The sequence below is a fragment of the Gorilla gorilla genome, chromosome 21 (genome assembly GCF_029281585.2).
Source record: "Gorilla gorilla gorilla isolate KB3781 chromosome 21, NHGRI_mGorGor1-v2.1_pri, whole genome shotgun sequence".
NCBI lineage: Eukaryota > Metazoa > Chordata > Mammalia > Primates > Hominidae > Gorilla > Gorilla gorilla.
This window is the reverse complement of record NC_073245.2, coordinates 49,895,065-49,909,576: the sequence shown is the minus strand read 5'-3', so window position 1 is coordinate 49,909,576 and position 14,512 is coordinate 49,895,065. Positions and strand designations below refer to the sequence as shown.

Genomic DNA, 14,512 nt, shown 5'->3' with positions numbered 1-14,512 from the left:
AGGCTGACTAAAAGATACAGGGTTAAGGCAATCAGACAGGTAAATGGCTACCTTCCAGAAAGATAAGCAATCATGAAAGAAAGGAGCACCCCACAGAAGGCCAGGTTAAGCCCCTATTTGTGAGTGGTAGTTTCTCTTGAAAGACTCATGATTAGTGGACAACAGTAATTGCTCAGATGTTCTCTAGTTCCCAGGATGGCAGTGGGGGGGCAAACAGATGCTAGAGGAAAAGCTACACGGAAAATATAAACTATTCAGGCTAAAATGATTTCTAGTATCTCACAGACTTCGGAATCTAGCAACAGAGCTCTAAAAAGTTTTGCAGTTCATCCAAAAATGACCAAGAATACTAATGCTTCATTCATCCAACAACCTCAACTTTTCAAAACACCATTAAAAGAATGGGCAAAAAAGGCCTTAGAGGTTAGATATCATATCAAACAAACAATAACACTAAGGAGTGACAGCTGACACCAAGGAAAAGAATGTAAACTACACAAAGTAGGCACAAGAACTCAAAATCCCTACTATTCCACAGTGCAGAAGTAAAAGCTTTCCAGATTTCAAAAGGTCATGAGAGAATTCAGGCACAACTAACATGTATTCATAATGATGCTCCTGAGATCACAGTGTGTCCTACTGAGAAAGGCAAGAATGTTCATGTTTTAGAAAGCTCTCCATACAAAATGATGAAAAATACATGTTTTGCACATGGAAAAGAGGACGCATAATCATGGACACAGCACTGCCTGACCCCGATTTTGTCACCAAGTCGTTGGGGTGCTAAAGTTATTTCCCTCTCTGGGCTCTCTGGTTTACCCATGTGTACAAAGAAGAAGCTGGAATAGATCGTCTCACCACTTAAAAGCTTCAGTTACCTGGAAAGTCTGTTTCTGAAGGGCATCACATTTTCCAAAGACACCAGAGAAACAAGAAGTTAGTACAATTCAATACAATCTGTGCCACCTTTTTTAAAAAAGGAATCTCATTATGGGTTTCTTTCAGCTACAACCCTCAATCAATCGCAATGTCTTTTTCGTGTCCTCCTTTATTGCGAGTTTCACTATTCTGTTAGTCCTTCGGCATCTCTACCTTCCCTTGCCCAATAGAGATACTCCTGGCCAGAGCCCCCATTCCATGTTTCAGCTTCTCTGTGAATAACTATGCAAGCTTGAGATGCTCAAAAGTTTCCCCCATCATTAATCCTATTATGGAAGCATTGATGTTGAGAGCGTCTGCTAAAAGATAACATGACAAACTATAGCTACAATTTGTTTCTTTTTATGCAAAGCTGCAAAGAAAATCGCATTCCAACATTATATACCAGCAGAGGACTGATGTGCTGCTGTTTAACTCTATCAAGGATCCCAAAAGAAAATTTAAACTGAGATGCTCTTAACTGGAAATAGGGGATTCAAATAAAGAAATGTCATCAACCCTCAATTTTATGTATTAACAGAATGAGCACATGAATAATGCCAAACATGAAGCTAAAATCTGCACTAAAAATAATGCCAGCAAAACTGTTCAAGAATCAATCATGCCTGCTTTTGGAATAAAGTCAGATATATTCAGAGAGAAGCATCATGATACTCTGCTTGGTTTCAACTCCCTCTTTTTTTTTGTTTGTTTGTTTGTTTTTTTAGACGGAGTCTCGCTCTGTTGCCAGGCTGGAGTGCAGTGGCGCGATCTCGGCTCACTGCACCCTCCACCTCCTGGGTTCAAGCAATTCTCCTGCCTCAGCCTCCTGAGTAGCTGGCACTACAGGTGCATGCTACCATGCCCAGCTAATTTTTGTATTTTCAGTAGAGACGGGGTTTCACCATGTTGGCCAGGATGGTCTCGATCTCTTGACCTCATAATTCGCCCACCTCGGCCTCCCAAAGTGCTGGGATTACAGGTGTGAGCCACTGCGCCCGGCCAGTTTCAACTCCTTCTTAGTTCAGTGACTCTAGATATTGCTGGGTAGCTGTTGAAAGGAAGTCCAAAGAGCCAGTGCACATAATCTGCTTACAAGCAGCTGATAATCCAAAGTGAGTTAAAAGATAGAAAGGCACTGCAGTAGTCTCACTAGATCCTTCACTGAACTCCAGGATGAAGAAAAGCTAATTTCCATTTACCAACCCACAATGGAGCTGGAATTCTAAAGTTTAGGCTAAAACATTTTCAGATCAGTCACTGCTGGAATTCTATGGAAAAGAAACTAGTTCTGAACTACAAGCATACCTCATTTTTTTCCCCCTTTGCAGATACTGTGCTTTTTACAAATTGAAGATTTATAGAAACCCCGCATCAAGAAAGTCTATCAGCCGGGCACGGTGGCTCACACCTGTAATCCCAACACTTTGGGAGGCTGAGGCGGGCAGATCACTTGAGCCCAAGAGTTTCAGACCAGACTGGGCAACATGCCAAAACCCCATCTCTACGAAAAATACAAAAATTAGCTGGGCATGGTGGCACACACCTGCAGTCCCAGCTAATCTGGGATTGCTCGAGCCCATGAGGTCAAGGCTGCAGGGAGCCATGATCCTGCTGCTGTACTCCAGCCTGGGCAATAGAGCCAGACTCTACCTCCAAAAAAAAAAAAAAAGAAAGTCTATTGCTGCCATTTTTCCAAAATCATGTGTTCACTTCATGTCTGTGTCACATTTTGATAATTATTGCAATGTTTCAAACTTTTTCATTATTATCATATCTGCTATGGTAATCCGTGATGGGTGATCTTTAATATTACTACTTTGTTTTCAGGCACTACAAACACGCCCATGTGAGACAGCGAACCTATTGAATAAATGTGTGTGTTCTGAGTGCCTCAACCAGCCTTTCCTCTTTCTTTCTCTCTCTCTCTCTCTCCTCAGGTCTCCCTATTCTCTGAGACACAACAATACTGCAATTAAGTAATTAACAACCCTACAATGGCCCTAAGTGTTCAAGTGAAAGAAAGAGTCTCACATCTCTCACTTTAAATCAAAAGCTATACATGATTAAGCTTTAGTGAGGAAAGGATGTTGAAAGCGGCAATGGGCCGAAAGCGAGGCCTGTTATACCAGACAGAAAAGCGTGAATGCACAGGAAAAGCTCTTCAAGGATTAAAAGTGCTACTCCAGTAAACATATGAATAGTAAAAGAGCTAAAGAGCCTTACTACTTATATGGAGAAAGTCTTAGTGCTCTGGACAGAAGATCAAACCAGTCACAACATTCTCTTGAGCCAAGCCTAATCCAGAGCAAGGCCCTAACTCTCTTCAGTTCTATGAAGGCTAAGAGAGGTGAGGAAGCTGCACATGAAGTTCGAAGCTAGCAGAGGCTTATTCATAAGGCTTATGGAAAGAAGCCACTTCCATAACATGAAAGCGCAAGGTGAACCCAGAAGTGCTGATGTAGAAGCTGCAGCAAGTTAATCAGAAGAATTAGCTAAGATCATTGATGAAGGTGGCTACACTAAACAACAGATTTTCAATGTAGACAAAACAGCCTTCTGTTGGAAGAAGAGGCCATCTAGGATTTTCACAGCTAGAGAGAAGTCAATGCCTGGCCTCAAAGCTTCAAAGGACAGGCTGATGCTCTTGTTAGGGGCTAATGCAGCAGGTGACTTTTAAATTGAAGCCAATGCTCATTTAGCATTTTGAAATCCTAGGGCCCTTGGGAATTATGCTAAATCTACCCTGCCTGTGTTCTAGAAATGGAATAACAAAGCCTGGATGACAGCATATCTGTTTACAGCATTGTTTACTGAATATTTTAAGCCCACTGTTAAGACCTACTGCTCAGAAAAAAAAAAAAATTTCTTCCAAAATATTACTGTTCATTGCCAATGCATCTGGTCACCCAAGAGCTCTGATGGAGATGTACAAGGAGATGAATGTTAATTATATGCCTGCACACACAGCATCCATTCTGCAGCCCATGGATCAAAGAGTAATTTCAACTTTCAAGTATTATTATTTAATATTTAAGAAATGCATTCATAAGTCTATAGCTGCCATGGATAGTGATTCTTCTGATGGATCTGGGCAAAATAAATTGAAAACTTTCTGGAAAAGATTTATCATTCTAGATGCCATCAAGAACATTCATAATTCATGGGAGGAGGACAATATGTTAACATTAACAGGAGTTTAGAAGAAATTGATTCCAATCCTCGTGGATGTCTTTGAGGGGTTCAAGATTTCAGTGGAAGAACTAACTGCAGATGTGGTGGAAACAGTAAAATAACTAGAATTCGAAGCAGAGTCTGAAGATGTGACTGAATTGCTGCAATCTCATGATCAGACTTGAATGGAATGTTTCCTAAGGATGAGCAAAGTGGCTTCTAGAGATAAACTCTACTCCTAGTGAAGACGCTGTGGACATTGTTGAAATGACAACAAAGGATTTAGAATATTACATGAACTTAGATGATAAATTGGCAGCACAGTTTAAGACAACTGACTCTAATTCTGAAAAAAGTTCTACTGTGGGTAAAACGCTATGAAACAGCACAGCTTGCTACAGAGAAATCTTTCATGAAAGGAAGAGCCAACAGATGGAGCAGACTTCATCGTTGTCTTAAGAAATTGCCACAGCCACCCCAACCTTCAGCAAACACCACCCTAATCAGTCAGCAGCCAGCAAAAGGAGGCAAGACCCTCCATCCACCAGCAAAAAGATAACTTGCTGAAGGCTCAGATGATGGTTAGCAGCTTTTAACAACAAAGCATGTTTAATTAAAGTATGTGCATTGTTTAGACACAATACTATTGCACACTTATTAGGCTGCAGTATAGTATAAACAGAACTTTAATATGCACTGGGACACCAAAAGATTTGTATGACTTGCTTTACTGGAGTGGTTTGGAACCAAACCCTTAATATCTCCAACGGATGCCAATATTCAGCTGAAATACTAAAGAGCTAAATGGCTGACCTTGGAGAAGGTAAAAGCAGTATCAGAATTCCTACTACATCTTCTCCTGATTCCAATTTCTCTACAGCTACACAAGACTCAGACCAAACCCAACCACTTCCTTTAGGACACTAAGTGGAAAAAAAGACAAAGGAAGGAGTAATTTGTAAACGAGATTCTTGGCGCTAGAAAATAGGAAAACTAAGATATCTTAGTAATATTAAAGAGACTGCAGGAAAATAATTACTATGGTGATGACATAATTCTTGATATCAATGACTGCTAACTGTGGTGGAATAAGGTTGTATTTTAACCTACGGTGAACATTTCTATACGGTGGCATGTGTGGGTAACAAACTGTTCTCATTTCTTTATATAGGATTCTGAACCTTAATCTCCAAGGGACCAATGACCTTGGGAATACTGAGGCAGTTTTGTAGAATTAAAAAAAAATTTTTTTTTTGCCATGTTGCTGTAGCATGTGTGTTGTTAGTAATGAGATAAATAACGAAAATTAATGATTAACACTTACTGGGCACTCACTATGTGTCAGGCACCGTACTACTTAGCACTATCCAAATTGTCTCATTTAATCCTTTATTTTTAAGAAAGATGGTAAAGCAGAAATTTTTTTAAAGATGGTTGGGCAGAGATAGACACTATCATACAATCTCTATTTTTAAAGATGAAGACCTGAGGCTTAAAGAGCTTAATTAACGGACCCAAGGTCACATAGCTAGCAAGTAGCAGAGCTGAGATTCCAATGCAGGCCATCTGACCCAGAGTTCATGTTCATGCACTAAGCTAAACATTAAGGGATGCCTAACAGGCTTTGACGTATTTTCTCCCACAGTGCTGACAAGCTATTGTGAACCATCCACATTCTCCAATGAAGTCATTTTTATACAGGAAAACTTCTCTAATTGGTTAAACCTTATAAATTCAATCCCTCAATTTAAACAATGACAACTACTGAGACTGCAGAAAGGCATGGCTGTCTTCATCAAATTCACCTTCAAAATTAGCAAGGCAACTTAGTAAGAAGACCTGTCTCCAAGGAAGCTGAACTAGGTAGGACTGAAGTCTATGACTGAAGAACGGTGTTCTCTGTTGGCCTCTGTTGGATCTCACCATGCCAATATGAGATCCACAATGATAAAAGTAAGACCACCCAGGAGGCTACTTATTTGACAGTCTTCCCTTTTTTTTTTTGAGACAGGATCTAGCTCTGTCACCCAGGCTGGAGGGCAGTGGTGTGATCACCGCTCATTGCAACATCAATCTCCTGGTCTCAAGCAATCCTCCCACTTCAGCATCCCCAGTAGCTGGGATTATAAGCGCGCACCTCCAAACCCAGCAAATTTTTTTTTTTTTTTGAGACGATGTCTCACTGTGTTGCCCAGGCTGGTCTCAAACTCCTGAGCTCAAGAGATCCTCCCACCTCAGCCTCCCAAAGTGCTGGGATTACAGGTGTGAAGCACTACACCCTGTCAACAAAGTTTTAAGAGTCTAAACTAAGGTGGTGGCGGTTGGAACAGAAAGGAAGGGATGGAGAGAAGACTCCTGAAGGTGCAGCGCTCCCTCATAAAGCCTTTTCCAACTTCCCAGCAGTAGAGCTGCTTGTGTCTTTGTGCCACCACATCTTGTTCATGGCACCATAACAGCCCTGACAGCACTGACACTCTGTACTTGGATTTCAAATCTGGGGTATACCCCATTAGACTGCAAGCTCCAGGAGAGCAAAAACTGTGAGTTAATCATTTTCACATCCTAACACCTTCTTTACTCTGAGAGAGAGGCAGGCTCTGTGCTCATGAGCCTGTACCACCCATGAAGAAAAGAACCATGGCTGGGGGCGGTGGCTCATGCCTGTAATCCCAGCACTTTGGGAGGTCGAGACAGGCAGATCACCTGAGGTTGGGAGTTCGAGACCAACCTGACCAACACGGAGAAACCCCGTTTCTACTAAAAATACAAAATTAGCCAGGCGTGGTGGTGCATGCCTGTAATCCCAGCGACTCGGGAGGCTGAGGCAGGAGAGTCACTTGAACCCAGGAGGCAGATGTTGCAGTGAGCCGAGATCATGCCATTGCACTGGGCAACAAGAGCAAAACTCTGTCTCAAAAAAAAAAAAAAAAAAAAAAGTAAAGAACCTTGTCTTTCATCTTTGAGCCCTTTCATCTTTGAGAAACAGCTTCAAGGCTCCTCTCAAGTCTGCTGAACATCAACACCCCTGACTAAAATGCAAAGCTGGCCATGGGGATAGGCAGGGGAGGAAGCAGAGAATTATGTGATATCTGAACATCTGGCCAGAATGTTCAGTACACACATGAAACGTTAATCAGGGACGGTGAACTAAGAGCTGTCTGCAAAAAGATGCTGAAAGGAAAAGAATGAATGAGTTCTTCTAAAATGATGAAGAAGAGGGTTACAGAGTCAAATTCTAGTGAAGATTCCAGAATAATGAGGCCCAAGAAAATCTTTGGCAAAAGACAGCACTGACAAGTTCAAGAATGTAGGTTTTGGACATTCTACAAAATAGCTGACCAGTACTCTTCAACATGAAAGATAACGGAAGACTAAGGAAATATGTCAAACATTATGTGGGATCCTGGATAGAAACCTGGAACAGAAAAATGACCAGACATCTCTGATGGCATCTGAACTAAGTGTGCAGTTTAGTTACTAGTATTACACGAATGTTAATTCCCTAGTTTTGATCTTTACATAATGGTTATATGAGATGTTAGCTTTAGGGGAAGCTGGATGAGGAATATATGGAAACTCTACTATTTTTATAATTTTTTCTAAGTTTAAAATTCAAAATAAAAAGTTAAAAAGCAAAGAATATAGGTTTTGTAGCAAGAGTGGCAAGATATGATAATAAAGAAGAGGAAAATGATTAAGCAACTGAAGTATCAGGTGTGAACCCAATTTTCTTGAAGTCTGACATGAAAGCACAGAGATGTAGGCCAACAAGCTAACAAGATAGTAGAGCAAGAGCTTTCCAGAAGGGGAAACAACCAGGGCATATACAAAGGCATGTCCCAGTTCATTCAATCATTAAACAACCATGTATTAGACATTAACTACAGTTGAGATGCTCTGCTAGGTGCTGGTCCTTGCCTCTAAGTCTACAGTTTAGTAAAAAATGTGTGTAAGGAGGCATATAAATAGAATGTGTTTTGTAAGTGTGAGAAGAACGGTCCAGAAGAAAGAGATGATGAGAAGAATGCAGAGGGAGGAAGTGAACTTAAGGAAAAAAATCACTCATGAGATGAAAGAGAAAAACAGTCTGAAATGTTATCAATGAGAATAGCTCTGTATCTGTTCTGGTCCTCCTTATCTGTTATAGTCACACTTCCAACAAAAAGTAACTTCAAAATGTACTAAACTGACATGCAAAAAGAGCCTATATAAAATGACTTCATGATTAGAATCATATTCTTAGGGCTACTGGGATGAGGCCTTCACGGAATGAAGGATGTATCTGAGCACCAGTTTTCAGATTTTCAGTAATGTTTCTTATACACACAACAACAACCAAAAAACCCATAAAACAGAAAAACTCAATTACGAAATTACAACGACTACCTTATGAGGCACATAATAATACAAATGATAAACTCACACAAGAAAAAAATAACGCTTATTAAAGCAACCTTGAACTAGTCTTTAATATACCTAGTAGATTAGTGGAAAAAATAAATTATGAACTAGTACTATCAAGATTGTAATAAAACTGGGGCCAGCCACAGTGGCTCACGCTTGTAATCCCAGCACTTTGGGAGACTGAGGCAGGAGGATAGCTCAAGTCCAAGAGTTCAAGACCAGCCTGGACAACATAGGGAGACCCTGATTCTATTTTTTTAAAAAAAGGTTGTAATAAAATTGGAACACACACAAACAGTATACTGTTAGCACTGTAAAACAACCAACGATTCATTCCACGTGTGTACGATGTATTACGCCACACATCTGCAGCTGAGATGACCCCCATCGTCTCCGACCACTCCCTGCTTTTTACCCATTGCTGCATTTACCCTATGCTCTGAACATTTCACTACCCTGCTTTTGCTCTTAATAATCCCAATCAAGAATCACTGTCCCCAGTGTCCTTTACCACCCACAGAATCCCTACCCATTCATCAAGGCTAGGATTCCAGTGTCATCTCCCTTTTCTTCAATGACCAAACCAAATCCATCCCCATCGATATATCCCCTTTCCATATCCAACCGTTCCTTCCACTGTGCTCCCATAATACTTTTATTCATAGAGTTAGTTTTCTAAATGTCTGTCTTGCTCCTTACATTATGAATTCTTCTCTAATGTCCATGGTCCATGTCATAATAATTTTAGTGCATGCAATACTTGGCACAGGAGATGGCACATGGTAATTACTAATGACAGATGGGAAGGAAAAAAATGCTACATGAACAAAGCACTTCACTACAATGTTATCTCCAAGAACAAAAACCGGAAAACCACCTAAACATCCAATTGTAGAAGAACAATTTAGGGAAAATGGTCTATCACTCAAGCAAAAAGTATGCAAATATTAAAAATAACATGAAGGAGATGTAGAAACACAGAAAATATTCCTGGCAATGTTAAATTAAAAACATAGAACATAAAGTAGTATATATGCAATGGTTCCAGCCTCACAAAATACATAAGGACTGTGGGAACAGAAAAATATTGATTGAATTAGGATAATAGTTTTCCTCTTCTCAAGCATTTTCTTTAATACTATTTCTATCACTTTATTATCATTTAAAATTTTATTTCAAAAGAAAAAACTAAGAGGGGAAAAGGAGCAAGTTTAGATATTTCTGTAAGCTCCTGCAATCCAAGAGATATGCTAAGATATTACTAATAGAGGACAAGAGGAGTGGGTGTCTGCAATATCACCAAAACCAAGGGTCCCTGACCCCAATTTGCCTCAAAAAGAATACCTCTCATGTCACAAGCCATACTAAATGTGAATTCTTTATTGGAAAACTTCAGAGGTAAGAACTTTTTCCAGACATCTTGTGGAATCAGATTTAATGAGAGTGCCCTGGAGTTCATATACGCGCCTATGCCAGCAGAAACTTCTCAGCCAAGGCACTGCTGGGCACACTTCTTGATGAGATGTCTAAGCCTGAAGGCATCAAAAAAGTACATTTACATATTGGGAACATAACTGGTTCCCTCTTGAAGACTTTTTCCACCACCTCCTGCCCATATTGTAATTCTCCTGTCTTCTCAAATGAATAGTTAACATATGTCAAGGATATACGGCATATACTGAGGCGCTTAGTGCCTATCTCTATTACTTGTAGAAGAACCAATCTCAGCAGAAAATTGGAATCTTCCCACCAAGTTGCCCCAAAAATGAAATGTAGTAAGCACCCAAAAAATGTTAAATACTTTTAATAAACATTTCTTGACACTGCATGATATTTTTCCTGGCTTAGTCTCTGAATTTTAGAAACGGCATCCATCTTAGTCTCTGAGTTTTGGAAATGAAAAGAACCAGAAGTCATATCGCTCAGTCTCCTCATTTTACAAGCGATTGAAAAAAAATGATGTATAGAAAGGGAAAGTGACTTGTCCTGAGTCACCCAGATAAGTAATGATAAAAGTGGGATTAAAACCCAAATCTCCCAGATTCTCAGCCCCACTCAGTCTACCACATGAAGCGTTTTTATCCCTTGAAATCTCTGGAGCCCCGGTCTAAATAATTAGTACCACAGAATTTTAAAGCTAGAAGGGGCCTCAGAGAGAGTCGCGTACTTAATCCCCTCATTAGGCATATGAGGAAACTGAGGCCCAGGAAGATTAAGTGATTTGCTCTCAATATCTTGAATGGCAGGGAAAAAGTACAACTTAAGCTCAAAAATCTGCAAACCAGTGCCCACAAGAGAGGAAGAGAATGTCTCAGCTGGGGAAAATTTTTCAAGGAAGGGAGATCATTTTAGACCAGGGGATCACAAAGTACAGCATCAGCATCACCTGGGATCTGGTTAGAAATGCAGAATCTAAAGTCCCACAGGAGACTGAATCAAACTCTAGGGATGGGGATGTTCAAATCAGACAATTTTGTTCCCTTATGTCCCCGAGAAGCAAACTTCAGTGGTCGTACTGAGTCTACTTTGTAAATGATAACTATAACCAAAGGCTCATAAGATGTGTGTATTATTCGACATGTGGACTATACCTCAACTTTAAAAAGTTTTCAAATCTGAAAACAAAATGGAAAACTACCTCTGAGTGTTCAGCTGGTTTCAGTTCTGGCCCTGCTCCTTACTGGTTGTCTGGCTTTCGGCAGGTAGCTTGACCTCCCTAGGTTGAGTTTCCTTTCCTATAATACAGACATGCTGCCAACCTCAGAAGGCATGTTGAGAATTAAATGTGATAACTTGTCTGAAAACACTTTGGTTCTGCATCTGGCATATTAGCAGGCAGGCAGTATGGCACAGTGGTTAGGAGCTCCAACTATGAAGTAAGACTGCCCGGGTACCCTGGCCTTGCCTCTACCTAGCTAGATGCCTTAAGGTAGGTGCTCTTTTCTGTACCTCAGTTTCCTTATCTGTACAACAGGGATTAACAACAGTACCTTCCTCATACGGTTGTTATGAGGATTTAGATCGATCATGCTGGTTAGTAAAGCATCTTTCATGTCTATAAAATGTTACTGTTTTCAAGGAGTTTTTTTGTTTGTTTGTTTTTTGTTTTCGAGACAGGGTCTCGCTCTGTCACCCAGGCTAGAGCACAGTGGCACGATCTTGGCTCAGTGTAACTTCTGCTTCCCAGGCTCAAGTAATCCTCCCTCCTCAGCCTCCTAAGTAGCTGGGACCACAGACACACACCACCATGCCCAGCTGATTTTTATACTTTTTGTAGAGACAGGTTTTCACCATGTTGCCCAGGCTGGTCTGGAACTCCTGGACTCAAGAGATCCGCTTGCCTTGGCCTCCCAAAGTGCTGGGATTACAGGGGTGAACAACCACGCTTGGCCTCAAAGAACTTTTGCATCCATAAACTCATGACTTTCTGCAAGAGGATGGCTGCAACCGATTATGAACTACATTCCAGCCTTTACCATCTTTTAGGAACAGGAAGAGTGAACATGGATCTTACCAAAAGAAAACTGAATGAACAGAACACATGGGGAATGTACAGAGCTGGAAATAAGGAGACCAGGATTCTGAGATAAGGGCCAGGTGGTGTAAGGAAGCCAGGGCCTGAATAAGGTCGTGAGGTGGATTTTGGGACCGGTGCTGCTTTCCAAGCCTTAGACCATGATTCTGAATTTGGGTTCTGAAACTTAGCCTTGAATTGAGGATATTTCGCTGAGCAAAGGCCTAGAGCTGGTTTTTGGTGCCTAACGGGTGGGCCTCTCACCTCTCGAATGGTTCTAGCCGGCCAATTAACCAAAGTGGGGAACCTGCGATGGGGAAGGTGATGCTCCTGGCTAGCCAGCTGGACATGAGCATGCCCGCCCTAGGCTGGCGAGATCAAAGTGCTCTCCAGTAGCAGACTTAGGAGGTTTCAGCCCTGTTGCCGGTTCAGTTCAGTGTTGTCAACCTGAATTAAATGAGTTCTACTATTGTAGTTCCTTATTGTGCAACCAACATGTTTGCATTTTAAAACTCTTAGGTTGAACCCTCAGATATAATAGAAAATGTAAAGGCCAAGATCCAGGATAAGGAAGGCAAGTAATATTTTGTAGTTCAGGAAAATTAGCCTGTGGCAACCCCAATCTACCTGTAGGCACTAGGCATATTTGCTCTTGGTGAGGGGGAAAGGGGTCAGATTGACAAAATGAAATACTTTTGGAATGACACAATAAACAAATGTTTATGATCACAAAGCAAAGCTACCTAGATTGGAATCCTTGAGGTACATTTCACCTGTGTGAATCTGGACACGTTTTTTATTCTCTATACCTATTCCCTCATCTTTAAAATGAAGGTTCCTATATTAACATATTAAGTACTGCCATTAAGATTAAATGTGGTAAGATGTGTAAACATTAAAAAATAATAATAAGGAGACCAGGATTCTAGTTTCAACTCTGGCCACCACCTTGGCCCACAACCTCAGGTGAGTCCCTTTATCAGACTAAGGTTCACTTTCATCCGTGAACAAGTCGGTTGAATGAAGGTATCTACTGTATCTCTCAAAGTCAAGGTCTTTATCATGGCCCACAAGGAAGGCCTACATAGTCTTGTCATGTGCCTACATCTTCAGCTTTGTCACTTACCATTCCCCTGCTCACTTCCCGTTTCAGCTACATAGATCCTCTTTCTGGTCCCCTGTGAGGCTGCACCAGCTTCTACCAATAGCCTATGTCCATACTTGCTGTTCTTGCTGCCTCCATCATTCTGCTCCCTTCACATGACTGGCTCCCTCTCAACCTTCAGTCCTTTAATGCCCATTCCTCTGTGTCCTTCCTCGACCACATTACGTAAAGTAAAAGGTCCTGTCCCCAACTCCCAGGGGTTATTTTCTACAGGAGTGTTGTCCAATAAAAATACAACAAAAGCCACAAACAAAACACCTAACTTTACATTTTCTTTTTTTTTTTTTTCTTTGAGAGAGAGTTTCGCTCTTGTTGCCCAGGCTGGAGTGCAATGGGACGATCTCAGCTCACTGCAACCTCTACCTCCCAGGTTCAAGCAATTCTCCTGCCTCAGCCTCCCAAGTAGCTGGGATTACAGGCATGCACCACCATGCCCGGCTAATTTTTTATATTTTTAGTAGAGACATGGTTTCTTCATGTTGGTCAGGCTGGTCTCAAACTCCCAATCTCAGGTGACCCACCCGCCTCAGCCTTCCAAAGTGCTGGGATTACAGGCATGAGCTACCGCACCCGGCCCACTTTACATTTTCTAGTAGCCACATTTTAAAAGTTTTTTAAAAAGCAACATTAATTTTAATAATATTTTTTCTTTAATCCAATATATCATAAGTGTTATCATTTATTCAACATGTAATCAGCATAAAAGTTAAGATACTGTACATTATTTTCAAGTGGCCAGGGGCGGTGGCTCACGCCTGTAATCACAGCACTTTGGGAGGCCAAGGCTGGCAGATCACCTGAGGTTGGGAGTCAAGACCAGCCTGACCAACATGGAGAAACCCCATCTCTACTAAAAATACAAAATTAGCCAGGCGTGGTGGCGCATGCCTGTAATCCCAGCTACTCAGGAGGCTAAGGCAGGAGAATCGCTTGAACCCAAGAGGCAGAGGTTGCAGTCAGCTGAGATCTCACCATTGCACTCCAGCCTGGGCAACAAGAGCGAAACTCCATCTCAAAAAAAAAAAAAAAAGATATTGTACATTATTTTCATACTAAATCTTTGAAATCCAGTGTGTATTTTGCACATGTAGCAGATCTAAATTCGAAACTAGTCACATTTTAAGTATTCAGTAATCACATGTGCCTAGTGGCTACTATACAAAGCAGTGCAATTTTATAGCACACTCTGCTATATTCCCTTCCCAGCACTTACCACAAACTGAATGCATTGTTTACTTATTATCTTGTAACTTCCCACCAGATGCTCCACAAAGGCAAGAATCTTGTCTTTTATTCAGTGTTGTATACCCAGTGGATAGACTGCCTTGCACACAGTA

General features: G+C 41.1%; 1 protein-coding gene across 2 annotated transcripts in view; it reads right to left on the bottom strand.

Moving 5' to 3' along the window:
• The window catches only part of CTNNBL1 (catenin beta like 1), a 176,591-nt gene that overhangs the window by 159,843 nt on the left and 2,236 nt on the right, over positions 1-14,512 (bottom strand). The window lies entirely within an intron of this gene.